The 24159-nt window shown below is 37.7% G+C and overlaps 1 long non-coding RNA gene across 1 annotated transcript; it reads right to left on the bottom strand.

The window, feature by feature from the left end:
- Positions 1-394: 394 nt before the first annotated feature.
- Positions 395-21047, bottom strand: LOC119625121 (uncharacterized). Its single transcript, XR_005241241.2, has 3 exons — positions 20887-21047; positions 10063-10167; positions 395-719 (listed from the first exon to the last, which is right to left on the bottom strand). It is a non-coding gene; the product is annotated as an uncharacterized lncRNA (long non-coding RNA).
- Between the last annotated feature and the right edge of the window lie 3112 nt (positions 21048-24159).

Here is a 24159-nt window from a genome sequence, read left to right on the forward strand (position 1 = left end):
ACAGGATGGAGGAACTGAAAACACCTAGGTTCTATCATACATACAACTTTCAAGAATTATTTTTGTATTTAATTAAACCAGTAACATCTTCCTAGATGGATGGTACGAACTACTTATTTGTTTTGGGGCGGGGGTACTAGTGAACAGAAACAGTGAAGTGTGATTCTCCCCAGTTCACCCCCACCCCTCCATTTCAGGGTCAGCATAGTTTATTTTTCCATAAATCATTTTTTAAGCAAGATCCTCAGTCAAAATTCGGGCTTTTATATAGGAAAAAAAGAATTCTGATCCTTTGTGTCTCCGTAATCAGCTAAGCTCCTCAAGTCTCACTTTCAGTTAGCATGAGTAAGAACAGAAGCCATTTCATCTGACTTGGCTAATAACCACATCTCAAGAAAGCTAGACCTTGCTGCCTGATGGTGCTGCAAGGAAATAAATGTTTTTCTCTGATGGAGCACTCACACAGTCGGGTTTGTGTTGTAAAACGGAGGAAATTATCCAACGGCTGTAATTACAGTGACTCATTGACACAAATACTGAGAGGCAGATGTGGCATAAATAATGAGAAAACACAAAGAAGACTCTTCATTATCAAATCCAGCCTTCACATCTTCATCATGTAGGAAGGCCACATGGCCAACCCTGAGAATCCCTCTTTCCCCCAAGGCTCTTTGATTATTCTCCCACCTGGAGAACTGGGTGGTGGATATCAGACTGACCTGGAAGAGTAACATGAAATTCAAACGTGAGCCATCCTCTAAGACTGCAAACTGTGTGGCATCAAATGAAAACTGCCGTATGGATAGAATAAACAGGGCATATTTAGGGACTGTGCCAAAACCATAGAGCAAAAGATAAACCCAAACCAAAGCATGACTCCAACAAAAGTCAGGCTGAGCCATGAGGAGACAGTAACAAAACCACAGTGAAATCAATTTCCTCAGCAGCGTAGATGGTAGCCGGCACAGGAGGACAGAGCCATTTGGAAGTCAGACACACCTGGATGACTTTAGAGAGTCACTGATGCTGTCTCAGTCTCAATTATCTCCTTTATAAAATGGAGGGTTTGTTTTAGGGAACTAACTCTTACAAAGCTTTGAGAATTAAGAGGTAATAAACGTGAGCATAAGACCAGGTGTGGTGGCTCACACCTGGAATCCCAGCACTTTGAGAGACCAAGAATCACTTGAGCCCAGGAATTGAGACTAGCCTGAGCAACCTAGAGAAACCTCATCTTTACAAAAAATACAAAAATCAGCCAGGCAGGGTAGTGCATGACTGAAATCCTAGCTACTTGGGAGACCGAGGTGGGAGGATCACTTGAGCTCAGGAGATTGCGACTGTGGTGAGCCATGATTGGGTTACCGCACTCCAGCCTTGGTGACAGAGCGAGACTCTGTCCCCATCCCCCACCCCCCAAAAAGCCATTTGAAAAATATAAAATTTTAGTTAAAGGTCCTGATAGTGACAGCAAATACTTAGTTTAACTTTATATCTTTTAGAAGAAAACAAATAGTAAACCTTGTCTGCAATGATATGAAAAAAGAAAGACATACCTTACGATTTCAATGGCATGAACATTGTATTGACTAAAGCCTGATTGGTAGTCATACACAGTATGAAGGTTTCTTTTTTTTTTTTTTTTTTTTTTGAGATGGAATCTTGCTCTGTCACCCAGGCTGGAGTGCATTGGCATGATCTCAGTTCACTGCAACCTCCGCCTCTGCCGGGTTCAAGCGTTTCTCCTGACTCAGCCTCCCCAGTAGCTGAGATTACAGGTGTGTGCTACCATGCCTAACTAATTTTTGTATTTTGAGTAGAGATGTGGTTTCACCATGATGGTCAGGCTGGTCTCGAACTCCTGACCTTGTGATCCGCCCACCTTGGCCTCCCAAAGTGCTAGGATTACAGGCGTGAGCCACCATGCCCAGTCCAGTTTCTACCTTTTTTTTTTTTTTTTGAGGCAGAGTCTCACTCTGCCGCCCAGGCTGGAGGTGCAGTGGCGCGATCTCTGCTTACTGCAAGCTCTGCCTCCCAGGTTCATGCCATTCTCCTGCCTCAGCCTCCCGAGTAGCTGGGACTACAGGCGCCCGCCACCACACCCGGCTAATTTTTTGTACTTTTTTAGTAGAGACAGGGTTTCACCATGTTAGCCAGGATGGTCTCGATCTCCTGACCTTGTGATCCGCTTGCCTCGGCCTCCCAACATGCTGGGATTACAGGCGTGAGCCACCGCGCCTGGCCAGTTTCTACTTTTTGTCTTTGTTTTTGCATCCTATAGTATTCCAAAATGTCAATTTATAATAGAGATACCTGTAACAACTACTTTATTGAATGAGGACATTTAATGAATTGTGTATTTTTTCTACTTACAGATTTTTTTATTAAGTTGAATACCATAAAAATCCAGCATTAACACTAAAATATCAATGTTAATTATATTGCTAATACTAATTAGTAGTAATACTATTATTACTACTAATAAGAATGACAACAGAGCACCTGAGCTAGTCTAGTGAATTGTGCATTTTTAAGCCAACATTTCATTTGCAATTTCTGCCTTTTTTCACTAAAGTAAATGTATTTTTTATGACCATAGAGTAGCAATCTGTATTTTTAGTTCCAATAGAAGTTCAACATTCCAAAAGACTGTCACACACTCTACACTTGTGTTTTTCACCCACTTTACGTTTATTGCAAATGATTCATTCATTCATTTATTTATTCATTCATTCATTCATTCATCCAATACTGATAATCTATGAGATGCTAGAATCTTTTCTTAGAACTTGGATACTAAAGTAAGGAATTTTCAGAATTTTTTTCACTAATGTTCACTTTGTTTAGTAGCTTTTACATATTTTGGAATCTGGAAAACAATGAATGGATAAAATTCACAGCCTTGAACAGTCATTTAAAAATTTTGAAACATTCACCAATTAGTGGATTTCTCTTTGTAGTATAATTTTACCATGGTGGAAGCATTTCCCCTCTGGGAACAAGGAACTCCAGACCCACAAGAGATTAAAGTTTTAGGTACAGGACACACCAGTCCCTCACATGGGTACCATAGGAATGATGACAAACAGGGTTGCTTATACTTTTACTCCTAGGTTCCCAAGCCCATATTTTCTACTTATTAGGGGCACAGTACCATAAAATGGTCATTGATTTAGAGTGTATATGCTGTCCTGAAGGACACCAGACATTCAAGATACATATTCTGGTTGGCACTCCAGGTGCATCTTCAAAAGGTGTTTTCATGCCATGTCAAGCTGGCAGCTTCTGGGTGATGCAGGACCAGTGTGATAGGACCAGTGAATTCCACAGTCTTATGTCAATTTCTGTATCTCTTTTACTGTAGAGTGGGTCCTTTGTTTTGAGATAACATTATGAAGAAACCAGTGTCAGTGGAGCAATCTCTAAGTCCCTGAGTAGAGGTGCTGGAAAAGATCCTGTGGGCAGGAAAGGCAGATAAGTGTTAATCTCAGTAAAGATAAACTGCCACCCTCTGTCAGAGTGGAAGGAGTTCAATGTAATGAACTTGCCATAAGTAGCTGATTGAACTTGATGGATAGTGCCATAATGGGAGTTCAGCATTGGTCCTTATTGTTGACAGGTTAGATAATAGGCAGAGGCAAAGGCTGGATGGGACGTGGCCAGTGAGAACTCTTACTTTTGACCTTGTATGTAGCTTCCATTCCTGCTGCCCTCGCTACTACATTCACAAGCTTATTGAGCCAGGACAGGAGAGGTTAGTTGACATCAGGTCACCGGACCATTTCATCTACTTACTGGTTCATGGCCCGTTATTTAACATGTGCTCTTTGATAAGTGTTAACATGTGATACCAAGGTACTTATACTCCATGCTCACACCTATAAATCCATCTCAGAGACCTCCCGGTCTCTGAGCTTCTAACCTTCTTCCTTCCAGGACCTGGATCATGTAGCCATATATTTTCTTTACCTAAGGCCACTTCTTTTCTCACACAAAGTGCATGACAATATCTACTATTGAAAACTATTTATTGTGAGGATTTCTGTTTATTGCCACCTTACAAGGCCCTCCCTGGGTAGGACTGTGGCTTAGGAAGAGTTCCTTTTCAGCTTTCACTCACTGGGCTGAACTATCTTTAAACCAAGCTCGACCATTTTCCTCCTTCATGAGCTACTCACATGGGATTCTCGGCTTGGCCATAGTGTGACCTGATGGTGAGGAGGTAGTGCAATGATGGTAGATGACTTGGAATTCTGTGGCATCTACTTTTGCAGCTTACTTTGGACCTGCTTATGTCTTCTCCTGAATGTACCACTCTGTCTTACGATGAAGTGTGTCTAGTCGCATTTCTTATGACTTGGTGAATCTGACAGAAGCCAAATCATGATATATAGTTCTGCCAGTGTGGCCATTTGGTGCCCCATGACCAGATGCTACCAGGACCTGATTTTAAAATGGTGCATATTTCTGGGTTTTAGATGGCATGGCCTCGTTCCAGAAACTTAGGGTTGCTTGCCGTAAACCCTATACAGCATCTCTTCTCACACAGACACCAGATGGGTCATAGGGAGCAAATGACAGGGTTGCTTGCATCACAGAAACAGAGCTCTTTCTATCTCTGGATCCCAATGAAATCTGGTAGTTTTCTATCTGACTCTGTAAATGGGTCACAGCAGCATTCCCAAGAGTGAATAGTGTTGTGCCATTGTATTATGCCTTTTGTTGTGTGTTGTTGGGTGTTTTGAAATGTATTACTTTGTCCTTTACTTTGGAGGAAATATCCTACTATGTCCCAGACCAGCAAACTCCTAAAATCTTCACTGAATATTTGTAGGAATTACCTCTTACTGTCTAGAGCACCATGTATCTTACCAAGTCCTACAGGAGCCTACAACTTCATGATCACGTCGGCTGATTAAAATGATATGAACCAATATGACCTTGTTATGGTACCTCTAGACATGTGAATATAAACTACTTTTAATCCTTTTTGCTGATATGGATGGAAAATGATGCATATTTCAGATCAATGGCCATTTACAATGCCCTTGCCCTCTGTTTCAGCAAAGATACCTTACTTGTCACATCAGTTCCAGTCAAGGCTCCTACTTGTTTAAGTTTATAACCATCTATAAGTCACCTTCCAGTATCCAACTGTTGTTGTTTTTTTTTTTTTTTTGGAGAGGCCAGAATACTGAATTATATGGGGACATGATGGTGACGATCAAGGTTACATCCTTTAAATTTTTATGGGTGACACTAATTATTACCTCATGTTCCAGGGATATTGTATTATTTTGGATTTAATATCTTGGTTGGGATAGGGGCAATAATAGGGGCTCCACTTAGTCTTCCTGAGTTGTACTATTACAAGTATGTTGTTTCCAATTCTGCATTTTGGGACAAGGGAAATATTTAAAGTTATGTCCATGGATCCAGCAGATCCATCTCGTTTTTATCTTGTGACAGGATTCCATTTATTATCTGGCTACTGCAGGTCCCAACAGTAACAGCGGCCACAATTAACACTTTGGGTTCCACAGTATCAGTGCCGATTTGGACCTAGTATCCAACTATACTCAAAATATTTTAGTATTTTTCTTACTCCAGCATGTGATTATCTGAGTACAGTAGTCCTCTCTTACACTTGGGAGATACATGGTAAGACCCCCATTAGATATCTGGAACTATGGATACTACCAATGCCTATATATACAGATGCCCCTCAACTTACAATAGAATTACATCCCAGTAAATTCATTGTACGTTGAAAATACTGTAAGTGAAAAATGCATTTAATATACCTAACCTACCAAACATCATAGGTTATTCTAGCATTAAACATTCTCAGAACATGCACATCAGCCTACAATTGGGCAAGATCATTGAACACGAAGCCTTTTTTATAATAAAGCACTTAATATCTCATGTAATTTATTAACTATTGTACATTATGTCAACATTGTGATGGTTTAGTGCCATTGTACAGTCAAAATCTCATGAATACTGTACTTTATGTCAAAATTGTGATGTTTGGCACCATTGTAAAGTCAAAAAATCAAAAGTTGAAATATCATTAGTCTGGAATCACCTGTACTATACTTTTTTCTATACATATATAATTATGATAAAGTTTAATTTATAAATAAAGGGCAGTAAGAAATTAACAACAATAATAATAAAATATAACTATTATAACAATATGGTATCATCATTACTCTTGTGCTTTGGGGCCATTATTGTGTAATATAAGGGTTACTTGAACATAAGCACTGCCATAGTGCAACAGTCTATCTAGTAACCAAGATGACTACTAAGTGATTAATGGGGCAGGTAATATAAGCAGAGTGAATATACTAGACAAAAAGATGATTCACACTGCTTAGAATAGAGTGCAATTTAAAACTTATGAATTATTTGCTTCTGGAATTTTCCATTTAATATTTTCAAATCTTTGTTGACCACAGGTAACCGAAACTGGAAATCAAAACTGCAGATAAGGGGTGACTACTGTAAATAGCTTTATAAGAACTGGGAAATCCTTTCAATCCATACTTGCCTTGGTATTGCAAAGTCTTTCTTCATTTATACTTAGCGTCTCCCTCAGTCAGTGGAATTTAAATATTATAATTGGTTCAGGCCTGGAAATTAAGCAAAGGATTTACGACTTTTTCTGGGGTTGGCTGGTCTCAGCCTTCTGATTATCCATTCTTGATTTCTTCTTATTACAATAAAGAATAAACAGGACCCTTGTTGGCCACTGATCCATTTTGCCCTTGGACCTCAATGTTCAATTAACCATCTCCATACTCTCTGTGGGTCAGATCCCAAGACTGCCATTCTGACCTTGCCATTTATCATGATAATTGTGATCACTTTCCTTCCGATGCTAAGGTGTCATCACCTGGCCGCAATTATTTGTTCTTCTGTCATCTCATTACTGCTAGAGAGCCCAGATCTGTAACAGCATCTCTTATTGTCAGCCCTGGACTATAGCCGTAGAGATAGCCATAATTGTGTTTCTAAAGCTGGTACCCCTTGCCACCAGTCTACCTTAAAGAAGAATGGGTCACTTCTACAAAACCTTGAAGTCTCAGAGAATTCAAATTTCAAGGTCCTAGAGTGCATCCACCTCAAATTTCCTCAACCCAAGTGACAGAGATAAAAAGAGTTGTTTTATCTTAATCTGTTCTGTAAGACATTTTATTTATTTTCCTTACAACTTTTTATTTGTAAAAACTTCTCAGTCTTCCTCAATTATGATTATTAGAATCCCCATCTAATGAAAGATAACAGTTTTATTCATAGTCTATAGGCTTCTGATTGGGTACCTACATTAGATGGAATATTTTAAAATTTAAATGGACTTATTTTGAGATAATTGTAGATTCACATGTAGCTGTAAGAAATAATACAGAGAGATCCTGCACACCTTTTATTCAAGTTCGACCAGTGGTAACATTTTGCAAAACTATAAATTCAATATCACAACCATGATATTGATATTTATAAGCAAGATACATAGCATTTCTGTCACCACAAGGATGGCTCATGTGGCCCTCTTGCAGCCACACCTACTTCTCTCTCACCTGTAACTCCTCCTTAACCCTTGAAAACACTAATCTATTCTCCATTTCTCTAACTTTTATCATTTCAAGAATGTTATGTAAAAGGTATACAGAGATACCATTAAGTAAATATATACTCATCATAATTCTCTGAAGATTCATTCAGGTTGTTGTGTAAATCATTAGTCTGTTGCTTTTTATCGTGAGTATGATTCCATTGAACTTTTCACCCACTGCAGGACACCAGGTTGTTCCAGTTTGGGGCTACTATGAATAAAGCTGTTATACACATTCATGTATGAGTTTTTATGTGAACACAGATTTTCATTTATCTCATATAAATATCCAGGAGAAAAAAAATGTGGGTCGTACTGTAGTTGAATGTTTAATTTTTAAAGAAATTACGACTCTTCAGATCAGTTGTGCTATTTTACATTCCCAGAAGCAATGCATCAGTAACTCACTTTCTCTATGTCCTTGGTCACATTTGGTTGAGTTTTTCAATCCATAAACATGGTACATCTCTTGATTTATTTAGATATTCTTTGATTTCTTTCATCATAATTTTGCAGTTTTCATCATATAAGTCCTATACATGTTTGTTTTATTAGATTTGCACCTAAGTATTCCATTATTTTCTTGAGTGATTGCAAATGGAACCACATTTTTAATTCCACTGCACCCACATGTTTATAGCTAGTATTGAGAAATATAGATGATTTTTGTATGTTTACCATGTGTCCTAAGGCCTTGCTGATCAAACTTATTAGTTCTGGGAGGGGGGTGTGTGTGTGTGTGTGTGTACACCATTAAGCATATGTCATCTGTAAGATGTTTGCAGATGTCTTTATCAATTTTAGAAATTCTCCTCTACTCCTATTTTTCTGATAGATTTTATCTTGAATGACTATTAAGTTTTGTTAAATTTTTTTCTGCATTGATTACTATAGTCACGTAATTTTTCTTCTTTAACCTATTGACATAGTAGATTACATTGATTGATTTTTAAATATTGAACCAGGCTTTAATTCCTAGAATAAATTTCATGTTGTTATGGTGTATAATTCTTTTTATATATTACTGAATTCTATCTCTAATGTTTTAAAAATTTTTGCATCTATATTTATTAGGGATATTAAATTGTTGTTTCATTTGTCAGTTTCTTTTTTTGTACTGACTTTCTCTGATTTTTGGCAACAGGGTAATGATAACTTCATAAAATAAATTGTGAAGTGATCACTCATCACACTTTATGGAAGACTTTGTGTTGAATTGGTATTAATTTTTCTTTAAACAATTATAGGTATTTACTGGTGAAATTATCTGGGCCTGCAGATTTCTTTTGGGAAGTTTTACAATTATGAATTCAATTACTTTAATAGTAAAGTTCTATTTAAATTATCTCTTTCAGCTGGGCGTAGTGGCTCATGCCTGTAATCCTAGCACTTTGGGAGGCCGAGGCGGGCAGATTGTCTGAGCTCAGTAGTTTGAGACCAGACTGGGCAACACAGTGAAACCCCATCTCTACGAAAAATACAAAAAATTAGCCAGATGTGGCTGCATGCGTCTGTAGTCCCAGCTACTCAGGAGGCTGAGACAGGAGAATTGCTTCAACCCGGGAGGCGGAGGTTGTAGTGAGCCGAGATCATGCCACTGCCCTCCAGCCTGGGCAACAGAATGAGACTCCGTCTCAAAAAATATATATATGTATATATACACACACACACATACATACGTGTATATATGTGTGTGTGTATATATATATATCCTATTGGGTGAGTTGCTGATAGTTTGTGTGTTTTTTGAAGGTTTAGTCCATTTTGTTGAAGTTGTCAAACATATGTGTGTAGAGATGTTCATTGTTTTCCCCTATTATCCTTTTAATGTCTAGAGAGACTATAAGGATATACCTTGTTTTATTTCTGGTATTGGTAATTTTTATCTTCTGTCTTTTATTCTTTGTCAGTTGTCTTAGTTTGTTTTGCATTGCTATAAAGAGATACCTAAGGCTAAGTAATTTATAAAGAAAAGAGGTTTATTTGGCTCATGGTTTTGCAGGCTGTACAAGAAGGAAAGCACCAGCATCTGCTTCTAGTGAGAGCCTCAGGGAGTTTTCAATTATGGCAAAAGAGGAAAGAAAACAGGCATGTCACATGGTGAGAAAGGGAGCAAGAAGAAGAGAGGAGGAATGGCCATGCTCTTTGTAACAATTAGGTCTCATGTGAGCTAATAGAGTGAGAACCCATTACCATAATCATGTCACCAACCCATTCAGGAGGAGTCTGCCCTCATGACTCACACATCTCCCACTAGGTCCCACCTCCAATCCTGGGAATCAAATTTGAACATAAGGTTTGAAGGGCACAAATGTCCTAACTATATCATCAATCTTGCTAGAAGTTTGTCAATTTATTGAAAAACATTTCTGCATTACTGACTTCTTCGGCTTCAATTTAAGGACATGTGAATCAGAAAGCATGCCTGGAGAACTTACTAATGTGTCGTTCCTTTGGTCTCAAGTTCCCTAGCAATTCTGCCTTGTCTCTACCTTTTGGAGTCGTCTTATGCTTGTTTCATATAAAATGTCCAGAGTTCTTAGCTGTATTTAGTGAAGAAATGGAGAATTATGTTAATTTTATCTTCTTGGAAGCAGAAGACAATAGAATAATTTTTATATGTATTAAACCTGTACCCCAAAGCAGGTAGGAAATAAAAATACTAAATGGATTAGAAAAGACAATTTGGATGAAAACTTGGATGCAGTTTCTTACAAAGGAAAATGTGAAATATTGTCCTTGTCTATTATATTTCTTCTGAATATATGAAATAAATTTTGCTTTTCTCTTATTTTTGATCATAGAGCCTTCAGAGCCCTTAATATGTACAGAAGCCATTTAATATGGGTTTGAGTTATAAGGTAAAGAGATGTAAAATTAAAGCCCTGGCTGGGTGCAGTGGCTCATGCCTTTAATCCCAGCACTTTGGGAGGCTGAGGCAGGAGGATCATCTGTGGTCAGGAGTTCAAGACCAGCCTGGCCAACATGGTGAAACCCCATCTCTACTGAAAATACAAAAATTAACCAGGTGTGATGGTGCACGCTTGTAATCCCAGCTACTCGAGAGCCTGAGGCAGAAGAATAGCTTGAACTCGGGAGGCAGAGGTTGCAGTGAGCAGAGATCGCGCCACTGCATTCCAGCCTGGGTGACAGAGCGAGACTCAGTCAAAAAAAAATTTAATTAAATTAAAGCCCTACCAATTTGTGAATACAAAGTTTGTATATTTTTCATCTTATATACTGTCTTAACCCATTTTTATTGCTATAAAAGAATATCTAAGACTGGGTAATTTAGGAAGAAAGGGGGTTTGTTTAGCCCATAGTTCTATATACTGAGAAGATCAAGGTCAAGGATCTGTCTTCTGGTGAGGGCATCCATGCTGCATTACAACATGGCAGAGAAGGTCAAAAAAAAAGGAGGGGACATGCAAAGAGGAGGAAAACCTGAGGAGCATCCTGGCTTTATAACAACCCATTTTTGAGGGAACTAATCCATTCCTAGGAGAACAAATCCAGTCTTAGGAAAGTGAGAAGAACAGCACCAAGAACAGCACCTACAAGAAGATGCTACTACAAGAACAGCACCAAGCCATTTATGAGGAACCTACTTCCATAACCCAAACACCACCCACTAGTCCCACCTTTAAACACCGACACATTGAAGATCAAATTTCAACATGAATTTTGGTGGAGAAAAACAAACAATATTCAAACCACAGCATAAACTTACAACCTAGTAACCAGAATAAACAATAACTTTATTTTCTAATAACTGTATTTTCTTATAATGTTAGGAATGGCTGACAAATGGCAACTATCTATGAAGATTCACAGCTGTTAAAAATAATTAGTTTTAATATTTACTGTGCATTATTTCTATACATTATATGGAAAGATAAAAAATATGTTAAAGATATTTTATATGTATAGACCAATATATATATGCATACATATATAATTTATATACCAACATATACAACAATATATATACACATATGCATATATGTACATGTAAAACATTTTTGTTTAACATATTTTTCTCTTTCCATATAACAAATAGAAACAGTGTGCAGTAAATATTAAAACTAATTATGTTTAACAGCTATGAATCTACATAGAGAGTTGTCATTTAATAGACTTTCCCTTCCCACTGAGACAATTTCAGGAAAGTAAACATATTCTTTTAATTGTTTAATTGCCTAAAAATAAATAAGACTTTGGGATTAATTTAATTATTCTCAGAATTAATTTAATTTTTCTAAATATGATAATTTAATTTGTGTGTGTGTTGTTTTGTTTTTCCCAAGGTCATAAAGTACATCAGTTCAAATATCCCTGTGTTTTTTTCATTAAATTTCCATTTTTAGAAAAGAGAATTGCTTAAAGTACTAGGTTATTGATTTAGCAAATAGTGAAGGTTTTCATGTGTTTGTGTAGAAGGACTCTCAGCCTGAACCAGGGCTAAACCATCTTAGGTTTTTTTGGAGCTATCTGGAGTACTTGAGTAAGTGGCTGCTTACAGTAGAGACATCACAGGAAATAACTCACCCTAAGGAAATGGAGTTTAGACAGTAATTAGATAGACAATAATACTCAGTACTATGTCAAAATTCGCCGTTAAACAGATCACAAGTAATTTTGTCAGTTTAAGCTTAACATGAAACATAAGAACTGTACTCATTAAAGTAAGCAACAATGCTGGGGAAACCTGTTCTCCCCACTATCATACAACATTTTACTGGAGGCCCTAGTCCATGCAATAAGACAAGAAAAAGAAGAGTCGTTTGAAGATTAGAAGATGAACATACAACAACTATTACTGTTATATTTTATTAAAATACATCTAGAACTTGCAGTGTCTAATTGTAGTCACTGACTTCATGTAGCTATTGAGCATTTGAAGTATGGGCTAGTTGGAGTTGAGATGTGTCATAAGTGTAAAACACAGGTGAAATATTTTTAAAGATGTATGTGAAAAGAATGCAAAATATCTCATTAAAATGTTTACATTAAGTATAGAAGTAATATTTCAGATAGATAAGGTTAAATAATACAGATTGCTAAAATTAACCTGTTTCTTTTCACTTTTAAAAATTGTTTACTAAAAATTTAAAATTCCATACTGACTCAAATTATATTTTTATTGCACAGCACTGTTCTAGAAAATTCAAGAGAATAAATTAACAAATTATTAGAAATTCTAAATTTCAAGTGTTTGAGAAAGTTTTAATTTATATTTTTAAAAGATTAGAGCAGATTAAAAAGTTATACATTTAATCTATTTGGTCTAATTAGCATTTTAAAAGCTTTAGTGAGATCTAAACTGTAAAATTTAGAATTCTCCCATTGAAAAGGCACAATTTAATGTTTTTCAGTATATTCATAGGGTTATGAAACTATCATCACAATCTAATTTTAGAACATTCTGTCACTCCTAAAAAATACTCATTAGTAGTCAGTTCCCATTTCACCGACCTTACCTCCTCAACTATAAACTACCACTAATCTGTTTTCAATCTATATAAACTTGTTTTTTCTGTGTATTTCATATAAATGACATCATACTATATCCATATAGTGTTTTTGTGACTAGCTGTTGTTTTTCCTCAGCATAAGGTTTTCATGTTGTAGTATTTACCAATACTTCCTTTCTTTTTATTTCCAATATTTCATTATATGAATACACAACATTTCATATATTCCTTTATCAGTTAATAAGACATATGGGTTGTTTACCCTTTTGTCTATTACGAATAATGTTGCTATGAATAAGTTTTTGTTTTTGTTTTTGTTTTTGTTTTTTTTGAGACGGAGTCTCGCTCTGTCACCAGGCTGGAGTGCAATGGCGCGATCTCGGCTCACTGCAACCTCTGCCTCCCAGGTTTAAGCAATTCTACTGCCTCAGCCTCCCGAGTAGCTGGGACTACAGGCACGTGCCACCACACCCAGCTAAGTTTTGTATTTTTACTGGAGACCAGGTTTCACCATGTCTGCCAGGATGTTCTAAATCTCTTGACCTTGTGATCCACCTGCCTCGGCCTCCCAAAGTGTTGAAATTACAGGCGTGAGTCACTGCACTTGGCCAACTTTTTGTATGTTTTTATTTCTCTTGGGTATATACCTTAGAAGTGGAATTTCTGGGTCATATGGTATCTCTATGTTTAAAGTTTGAGGAACTGCCAAACTATTTTTCAAAAGGTCTACACCATTTTACAATCACTCCCAATGTGCAGGGGTTCTGATTTCTCTACATTCTCTTCATCACTCATGATTACCATCAGCCTCCGTATCCATGAGGTTTACGTTTGTTAATTCAACTGACCATGGATTGAAAATATTTGGAGGCCAGGGATGGTGGCTCACACCTGTAATCCCAGCACTTTGGGAAACTGAAGCAGGCAGATCACCTGAGCTCAGGAGTTCCAGACCAGAATGGCCAACATGGGGAAACCCCATCTCTACTAAAAATACAAAAAAACAATAATCCAGGTGTGGTGGCACATGCCTGTGGTCTCAGCTACTCAAGAGACTGAGGCATGAGAATTGCTTGAACCTGGAGGTGGAGGGCTAGCTTGGGTGACAGAGCAAGACTCTGTGGAAGGAAGCAAGCAAGGAAGGAAGCAAGGAAGGAAGGAAGGGGAAGGGGAAGGGGAAGAGGAACGGGAAGGGAAAGGGGAAGGGAGGGGAGGGGAAGGGAAGGGAAGGGAAGGGAAGGGGAAAGAAGGAGAAGGGGAAGAGGAGAAAGGAAGAAATTTGGGAAAATTATTTCACAAAGTTCAAAAAAACCAAAACTTGAATTTGCTAAACAACTAGTACTACGTTGAATCAATGTGAATGAAATGATTTATAGGCATTGTATTAGCAATTATAGGTAATCTAGAGATGATTTAAAGTATACAGGATGATGTGTATAGGTTAGATGCAAATACTATACCAGTTTATATATGGGACTTGATCATCCTTGGATTTTGTGTCTGTTGGAGGGCCCTGGAACTAATCCCCCATGAATACCAAGGGACTTCTGTTATTTGTCCTCTTGGTTATATCTAACATGGGAAATGTGAATTAGTAACTCATTGTTTTGATTTTTATTTTTCTAATGACTAAGGTTACTGAGCATCGTTTCGTATGTTTATTAGCCATTTGAATATCTTCTTTGGAGAAACAGCTATTCAAAATATTTGCCTGTTTAAAAATTGGATAGTCATCTTTTTATTAATGAGTTTAACAGTTCTTTATATGTTCTGGATACAAGTGCCTGATCAAATATATAATTTGCAAATATTTTCTCACATTCTATTGGTAGTCTATTGGTAGTCTTATTCTTGATGGACAAATTTGCAACACAAAAGATTTTAACTTTTGGTAGTCTCACATTTTTTTTGCTTGTTCTTTTGACAGTGTGTCTAAGAAATCATTAACTAACCTAACCCAAGGTCATGAAGCATTATGCCTATGTTTTCTTCTATGTGGATTTATGGTTTTAGCCTCTATGTTTCAGACCATTGTCCATTTAGAGTTAATGCTTGCATATGAATGAGTTAAGTGTTCAAATTTATTCTTTTCTTTGTAGATATCCAGTTGTCCCAGGGATATTTGTTGGAAAGAGTATTCTCTACATCCTTCCCCTATGCATTTAATTGTTGTGGCACCCTTCTGGAAATCAACTGACCATAAATGTGTTTAATTTCTAGAATCTCAATTATTTTCTATTGATATATATGTCTATCCTTATGCCTGTACCATACTGTGTTGATTACTGTAAGCCTTGGAGTAAGTTTAAAAATTTAGAAATGTGAGTCCTCCAGCTTTACTCTTTTTTGAGATTATTTTGTCTGTTCTGGGTTCCTTGTATAGCTACATTAATTTTAAGATCAGTTTGTCTTTTTCAACAAAAGAAGCCGATTGGGCTATCAATAGGAATTGCATTGATGCTGTAGATTAATTTGGAAAGTATTGCCATCTTAACAATATTAAGTCTTCTGATCCATGAACACAGGGTGCCTTTTCATTTATTTAGACTTCACCTTTTTCAATAATGTTTTATGATTTTTTGGTTTCAAGTCTTGTGCTTCTTTTATCAAATTTACACATATCTTAATTTTGATGCTACTTTAAATAGAATTGTTTTCTTAATTTTATTTTCAGAATACTACTGCAAAAATATAGATATACAATGATTTTTATATATTGGTCTTGTATAGTGCAACTCTGCAAAACTCATTTATTAACTCTAATAGTTTTTTGTGGATTTCTTAGTGTTTTATGTCATCTGTAAATAGCATAGTTTTGCTTCTTCCTTTCCAATCTGGGTGCCATTAGGTATGTATTACCTAATTGCCCTCTAAATAGAAGTACCAAAAATGTATATCCCTGACTTATTCCTAATCTTATAGAGAAAGCATTCAGTTTTTCACAGTTAAGTATAACGTTAGCTGTGGTTTTTTCATAGATGGCATTATTAGGGTCTGCGATAGCATTTTTAAGCCTACCTTTCTAGGAGTTACCCTGGGTCAGAGTAGCTTATTGTTCAGTCACTTTTTGCCAGAAATTGTGTGAAGCTTCTTCCCTGTGTTGACGGGTCTGTCTGTGACTTGGGTAGACTCGCAAATGCTTTCAAGTCGGCTCCATGTCCTGCTCCGATTGCCCCCATATGGGTGCAACACAGTGCTTACATGCAGCCCTTCTAACCTGTGGATTTGTCTATAATCGCAGGGAAGTTCATTGTCTCTGGTTAATTGTCTCTGGTTCCCGCGTTAAACTTTTGGCTGCTCTGACATTTTGCCTTCATCAGATCTACCTGTCTTTTAATTTTTTCACAATAATCTCCATTATTTTAGACAACGAACATACAATGGAATTCATCTCTTTTTCCCAAATGAAGTCAGTCTCTAGAGGCAGAGCTGTGAAACTCTTTGCCTTTATGGTTTGCTTTTCTCCCTGAACAGAAATCCTACATCAATTTGCTAGAGCTAGGAATGGGGACCACTTCCTAATAACGACACTCTTGCTCTGTGAGTGGGCATGGGAAGGGGTGGCAGCCCCTCCAGGCATGGGACCTCTGCCCTACAAGAGAACTGGGCTGTGGCAATCAGGAGCTTAGTATTCTCAGTCTGTCATGCCTGAAAGCCTGCTGGCCATCCCACAAGTCAGGGCTGGGTGAAACTAGAGAAGCCTCGTCCCCTTGACTGTTCCTGCCTGCTGGGAAGAGAGCTTCTGCAAGAGAGGGTTGGAGAGAGTGGGGAAGAGATATGTCAGCAGTCTGTCCTTCCCACAGTGAAACTATAGCTCCAGACTAGAAGGTTGGGAAAGGAAGTTCCCCGTCTCCTTGACCACACCTATGTGGGAGTAGGGCTTCTGGTTTAAAGTTTCCCTAACACAGAGATGGCGGATAGTAGAGGTTAATGGAGTGGATTCTGACTGAAATATCATGGACTCTTGCTGTTCTCGGGTTCACTAGATTTTCTTAAATAAATGTTTCTTTATTTCCTGTTTGTGCTTGGGACAATTTGTAGACACTTTTAATTTTTTTTTTTTTTAATAACTTTCACAAGTTAAATTGTTGTTCCCCTGGGAAAGGGTCCACTGGCAGTCCCATCCCTGATTTGTATTTTGCTATGTTTCCCTGAATGGGAAAGAAAGGGAAGGTGTTATACTGTCATTCCTGTAATGCACACAGGACTGTATCACTGGAATGAATATGTAATATCCCGTGTGTGATATGGTAAAACCTTGGAGAAATCTAAAATTAACATTGAACAGTTTAAGGGTTTTGAACAAAGGAAGAATAGGATTGTATCTGCTATAAATATAGCAGTTCTTGCAACTACCAAAAGAATATGAATTTGATAATGATAAGATGGGCAACGATAAAATAGATTAAGAAGCTTTCGAAGTTGAATCATATATCTTATCAGCACTTTCATTTGCAGTTTGTCCAGGAGGGAAAGCTATGCAAATGAATCCATAAAGGCATATATTAGAATGATGACATTTGAATGGAAGAGAGAGGTGAGGGACAAGATATAGTGGAGGAAAATTTTTTAGATGTTGGCAATGGATTGGTTGAGGAAAGGGAAGAAAAATAAAGTTTCAAGGGTTACATTGAGTTCCTAAGGCAACCACCTTGTTTATCATTTCCAGAAATAGGGAATTCAGACAAAGGCTCTAATTCGTAGGGAAAGCTAGTGGATTTGGATATTAGACTTAACGAAGATGAGTACCATTGCTGCTATACAGGTCTGGATTCATCAGGCAATTGTTAATTCATATCTGGATTTTTGGAGAGAAGTGATTGCTAATGAAGCTGTGTGTGTGGATTAAATAGATTATATAGACATAAAAAGGTCAGGAACTCCTTGGAAAAGCTGCACATAAGGGAATAGAGGGTGAGGGAGTTAGTGGAGAAAACTCCAAAGGAGTAGTCAAGGGAAAGAAATAGAGAAAAGAGGATGTCTCTGTTATGCTTACAACTCAACTTATTATCTGTATGTTATCCAGTCTTTAGATTATCATTGTTTCTGTAATTCTTTTAAAATCTCATGCCCAGTGTCAGTTTGGTACATGAAGATATAGTCAATGGCTTCATCACTGAGTTATTTTGCACAAAAATATTTTATTCCTTTTATAAGATCTTTCTGGTGATCTATTCTATGCCCCTAGATGGGAAATGAAATACAAAATTAATACACCGGGACACTCCTAACCTGCCTTCCTCCTATATGTCTACATCCCAGTGCAAGTATTTAAAGCATGGATGCCCATACCTTCACTTAAAGTTCAATGAATTCTTAATTTAAAATGAAGAAATACATTGAGCTTACTTATTAGGGTATTGGCCTAAATGAGTTATTTTACTTTGGTGCCTAAGATGTGGTCTCCATTCTACTTTCTACTACTTTCTATTTCTGCTACCAACTTTTTTTCCCCATCACCTTCTTTTGTTTCTTAGTCTATGGAGTCCCGGAAGCACAGCCAGCTCAGCACAGGTTACTTTCAAGGTGACAGAGTCTTCACATTTCATACCTTCAAATGACAATGACAATAGCTGATATTTATTTATTATTTAGTGTATGCCAGATGCTATATTAAATATTTTAATGTATCAATTATTTTTTATTTTTTTGAGACAGAGTCTCACTCTGTTACCCAGGCTAGAGTGCAGTGGCATGATCTTGGCTCACAGCAACCTGTGCCTACCAGGTTCAAGCGATTCTCCTGCCTCAGCCTCCCAAGTAGCTAGGATTAGAGGCGCGTGACACCACGCCTGGCTAATTTTTTGTATTTTTAGTAGAGACGGGGTTTCACCGTGTTGGCCAGCATGATCTCAATCTCCTGACCTCGTGATCCGCCCGCCTCGGCCTCCGAAAGTGCTGGGATTACAGGCCTGAGCTACCACGCTCGGCCTGTATCAATTATTTTGAACTTCACAAACACACTTTGTAGTAGGTCCAGTTGTTACTGCCATCTTGCACATACGCGAATTGAAGCACAGGGAACTGTAAGCCCTGCTCAGGCTCACATAGTCAGGGCCTGTGCAGAAGCAGGATGCCACTCAGAGGCTGGCTCAGAGCCAGACCTATCTTTTCCACTCACCACCAGAATCTGTAATGATCAGAGCCAACATTTCCCTTATCTATTTCCATAGATCTTTATGAAAAAAAATCTCAAATCATATATTCTTTCTCAGACCCAAAGTACTTGGAAGTTAAAATACAAATCGGATACAATTCTACTGAAAAGTTACTTATAATTGTACTGAAGTTACTTACAGCAACTCATTGTCAAAACCAACAGGTTCATCAAATATGAACCTAATAGAAGATACCATCTGAGGACTATTAACAGACATGGTAGTTTGCAAATAGGTTTGAAAAAAAAGTGTCATCTGAAAAGCAAGCCTTTCATTAATAACATTTTCTCTTTTTCTTTCTTTTTATTTTGAAAAATACTTCCCATTCTTTATTTTCCCTTTCCTATTGCTGAAATCTTTCACGGTTTATTTAATCCCAATGGAACTGGACTCTAAGTATCAATGGTTCAGCCAGTCCAACACTTGAATAAATATTATTGGGCTCCAAATGCAAAGCTGTTGGATGTAAGAGACACCAGTACATTACTCACAGTGGTATTCCATAACAGAATGATGGACAGCATACCATTCAATATCTCATCCCATTCCACATTACAGACAGCAATTCCACAAGCACGCACGGGGCCAAAGGCCTTGGGACTTTTCCAAAGAAAGGAACATGCTTACACCAAGGGTCAGGTTTGATAGCTATCCCTATTTAAACTAAACATACAGCTGAAGCTTCAGCTAAAGATCCAGCTGGTAATTGTAATACTGAAAGTGGCATTGGAAAAACTTGTTAGATTTTTAAGTGGCAAGAGAGCCGCCAGTTGAGAGGAAACAGTTATGCCCATTCACAGGTTTAATCCAGGGAAATATATACCAGAATAACTGTTAATTGTTTGCGAGGAAAAATATGTCTAAAGCACTTACAATGAGCACTGAAAGTCTGGGTCTTTGGTCCAAGTTATTTACTGAGTCGCTACAATAGACCTCTATGTATTTTAGTTGGGAAGACTTGGCCACAATGCTGTTGTGCTCCTAGGATGTGCTTTGGCTTTGTGAACAAGAAATGCAACAAGATAAACCTTGGAACATATATAAATCCAGTTATTGGACTCGCAGTAAACAAGGTCACAAGCAGCAAACTTGGTAAAATGAAATGCTCTTTATGAAAAAAGACAAACGAATACAACCTAGTCCACAGCAAAACCGAGACCCTTCCCAGACCTTTCTTTGGGTTCAGGTGGAAGAAGGCATGTCTCTCTCCTCCCTGTTCATCACTATGAGTCCATTCAGATGTGGTATTGGGGGAGAGGGGAGGGAATCTATCTCAGTGACTTCTATTACACTGTTAAACCAATTTTTACCCTAGATGCAGATAGCTGGTGGGTTGCCCTAATTTTCAGGAATATGATAAAAGTTTTGCTGTTCTACTGATCCTTCTCCTCACTGTTGCAAGGTAGTTCAACACAGCAAGTAGGACAAGTATAATTCATTTCATTTATAAGAAGACCCTTCAGGCCCCTCTCCCTTTGAAATAGGAGAAACAATGAGGCCTATTCATGTGAGTCAAGTATTTAATCAGATTGTAAAAATAATATTTACTAGTGTGCTCTTAGAATCACTGAACATTTGGGACCCTAATTAAAATTATGATTGTAAACTTTTCCCTTTGGGAACTACTTACATTTGCAGACGTTTTCCAAGTATCTCTTTCCACAGGAATTTGCCTTTAATTTTTGAATTGAAAGACACACACACACACACACACACAAATACTGAAATCAGGAATTTAATCACAGCTGGATGGATTGTGCACAGATGTCTCACACAAGTTACCATAGAGCTGAAAGACAAAAATAAAACTGAGGGAGAAATCAGCGTTATCTTTTATTGAGACATAGAAGGGCAGAACTGGGTGCTTTAAAGGTACACAATAATTAATAACTAGCTGATTCATTAGCTGATTAATTCTTATAGAGTCAGAGAATAGGAAAATGATGCTCAAATTCTTCAGAAACTCTCTGGTTTTGCTTGTTTGGATATAGTTTATATTAAAAAAGGTAACAAAATTTTGAAATATAACAGGGTAGACCAAATAGATCCACTTAAGGAAAAATGCACATATTTAAATAGATGACTATCTCCTCTAATTTTTTGTGCTTCCAGTCTTTAATTCTTTTTTTTTTTTTTTTTTTTTTTTTTTTTTGAGACGGAATCTCACTCTGTCACCCAGGCTGGAGTGCAGTGGCCGGATCTCGGCTCACTGCAAGCTCCACCTGCCAGGTTCATGCCGTTCTCCTGCCTCAACCTCCCGAGTAGCTGGGACTACAGGCACCCACCACCATGCCTGGCTAATTTTTTGTATTTTTAGTAGAGACAGGGTTTCACTGTGTTTACCAGGATGTTCTCGATCTCCTGACTTCGTATCCACCCACCTCTGCCTCCCAAAGTGCTGGGATTAAAGGTGTGAGCCACCGCACCTGGCCTAATTCATTTGTTAAAATTCCCATTGTCGTACTCCCAGCTTATGTTAGCCGAGAAATAATCTGTTTAAACATGTGCACAGAAGTTGATTTCTTTCAGCCTGTGTGCAACATTGAAGGTGGCATTGAAAGTAGGGAATATAATGAGGAGTAGCTCAAATGAAAAACAAATTTTACTGCCTTTTCTCAGTGTTCACCATCCCGTAGGAATTAATAAAATTAAATTCATGGTAATAATTCAGTTATCACTATCTTTGCTAACATGGGACCTCCAGGCCTCAGCAAAGTCCCTTCCAGATATCCTTAGGTGTCCTCAGGGAGAGCCTTTCAAGCGCTTGAAAATGTGAATACTTGCCAAAGAGCAGCCAACATTCTATTTCTCAGTGCTCTCATAAAACCCAGCTGAAACTGAATAACTTTGGTAATATTTAATGGCTTTTCCCCATTCTGTGTCATACTTTACTAAATACTTCTCAAATCAGACCTATTTGCATTCTAGTATCTTAGAATATTTGGTGAAACAGCTCCTTCAATCCTGTTGTTTTGTTTTCGTGTGTCTCTGAGTTTATTCTTAGAATCCGCATAGGTAATCATGGCTTAGGCTAGGTGCGGATTGCATAGGAGCTACTATACCATGCTCAGTATCACAAATATGACTTTGCAGCTTACTCAGCATCTTAGTGCATAACTCCTTCTCCTGAATAGACTATACTGTTACTATCTGAGAAGATTCTCTAGCCCCTCAGCTAATAAATTCTATTTGGCCAACATAAGCAGTTAATCAGACGTGCCCAGACCTGTCCCTAAATAAGCCTGAACTCAAGCTGGAACCTCTGACAAAACCATGTAATTGTCCTTATATGTACAAGTTTACGTTACCAAATAGTCACTGCATTTTTAAAAGTAAGACATTAATACTATGTAAAAGATTTGTTTCTCTTTTGGAACCAATGGCCATCATGCCCATCGCTTTCTGCACACACACCTTCCAAAGAGGTCCAATTTGAGGGACTCTGGAGAAAAGATGACTGTAGGAAACCATGAACAATGCTTCCTTGGCTAAAGTATCACAATGCTGCCTGGTGGAATTAGCTATAGACCACATTTAATAGAATCTTCTCTTCTTTCATCTGGGTAACATTTGCCAGTCTTTCCATAGGGAGAAGAAGAAATAACGGTGTTCTGGTCTGCCCAGGCACAAAAAGCAGGCACATGTTGAAGGTCAACGCTACAGTCTGTCAAGTTGTGGGATGTGTGTGAGGCGGAGGGTTTGTTTCATTCTCCTCTCATATTAAAGAAAGTATCTAATCATGTCCCTTTGAGCAAGAGGAGGAACAAAAAAAACTTGGAAAGCATCAGTGTTCTTTGGATCACTTGACAGTGCATGAATTATCAACATATATGAAATTATTCATTTATGCAAAACTGTAATTTGTATAGCCTCTTATTCAGCATGAATACTATACATGTCTGCCAAACACACACAGTTGTAACTTCATTAGAATAAGTATTCAAGGCAGGGATGTCTAACCTCTAATTTATTTCCCTGTCGCACACACACGCACACATAAATTGCAAGAGAAAGTCCGCATTTCCTCATGATAGCCCCCTTTGTTAAAGGCAGTAACGAAAATACAGAAAATACGCAATGTTCACTGGAGAGTTTTATAATTGTGTGAGCAAAGTGGAGACTCCAAAGGCAGTATCTGAAGGCTATGTGATTCCTTGAAAATGACAGGAACTTTACATTCCTGAAGGAATGTTACAAGGCAGCAGCAGAGCAAAGTGGAAGGAGAGAAAAAAGACATGTTAATTTCACATTTAAAGCACTACCACTATGGAAAATATACAGAATCTGTCCTCTTAATTATTCCACAGATTTAGTATTAATTAGCTAAAGGTTTTGAAAATTTCCCAGTAAGAGTGAAATAATTGTATAAATTCATTCCATAAAAAGAACCAACTTCCTGATTATCTGGATTATCTCAGTAGGAGATAAAGGGGAAAGAGGAGGAGAAGGAGTAAGAGCAAAGAAAGAAACAAAAACAACTAAAATGTTGCATCTTATTGAGCTAAATAAATACAACCAAAATAACTGACAGAAGGCTTTTTCTTTATGGTCAATTTTTTTGTGCCTAATAGTAATATTCATATTTGCATTTTTTTCCAGGGATAGTGGAATGGGAGATCAACGGCGATGGTTACAGTAACCAATGCTGTTCATTCTTTCTGACAGAAGAAATGCCATTTCTGGAGTGGTAGTGGTGGTGGTGGTGGTGGCAAGCTTTCCAACTGTCTTTATGGGCAGGCACAAAGGAAAGGGTAGAGGGAGCCAAAACTATTCAACAGCAAAGACTCATTAGTGTCTGAATGTAGAGCCCCAGCAACACAGCCCTTTGTAGAGTGGGTAAATGCCAGGAATGCTCACTGCTTTCCTCTTACCCAATCCTTACTCCAGCTCTTTACTGAGGAAG

This window comes from Chlorocebus sabaeus, chromosome 10 (assembly GCF_047675955.1).
Source record: "Chlorocebus sabaeus isolate Y175 chromosome 10, mChlSab1.0.hap1, whole genome shotgun sequence".
Classification (NCBI taxonomy): Eukaryota; Metazoa; Chordata; class Mammalia; order Primates; family Cercopithecidae; genus Chlorocebus; species Chlorocebus sabaeus.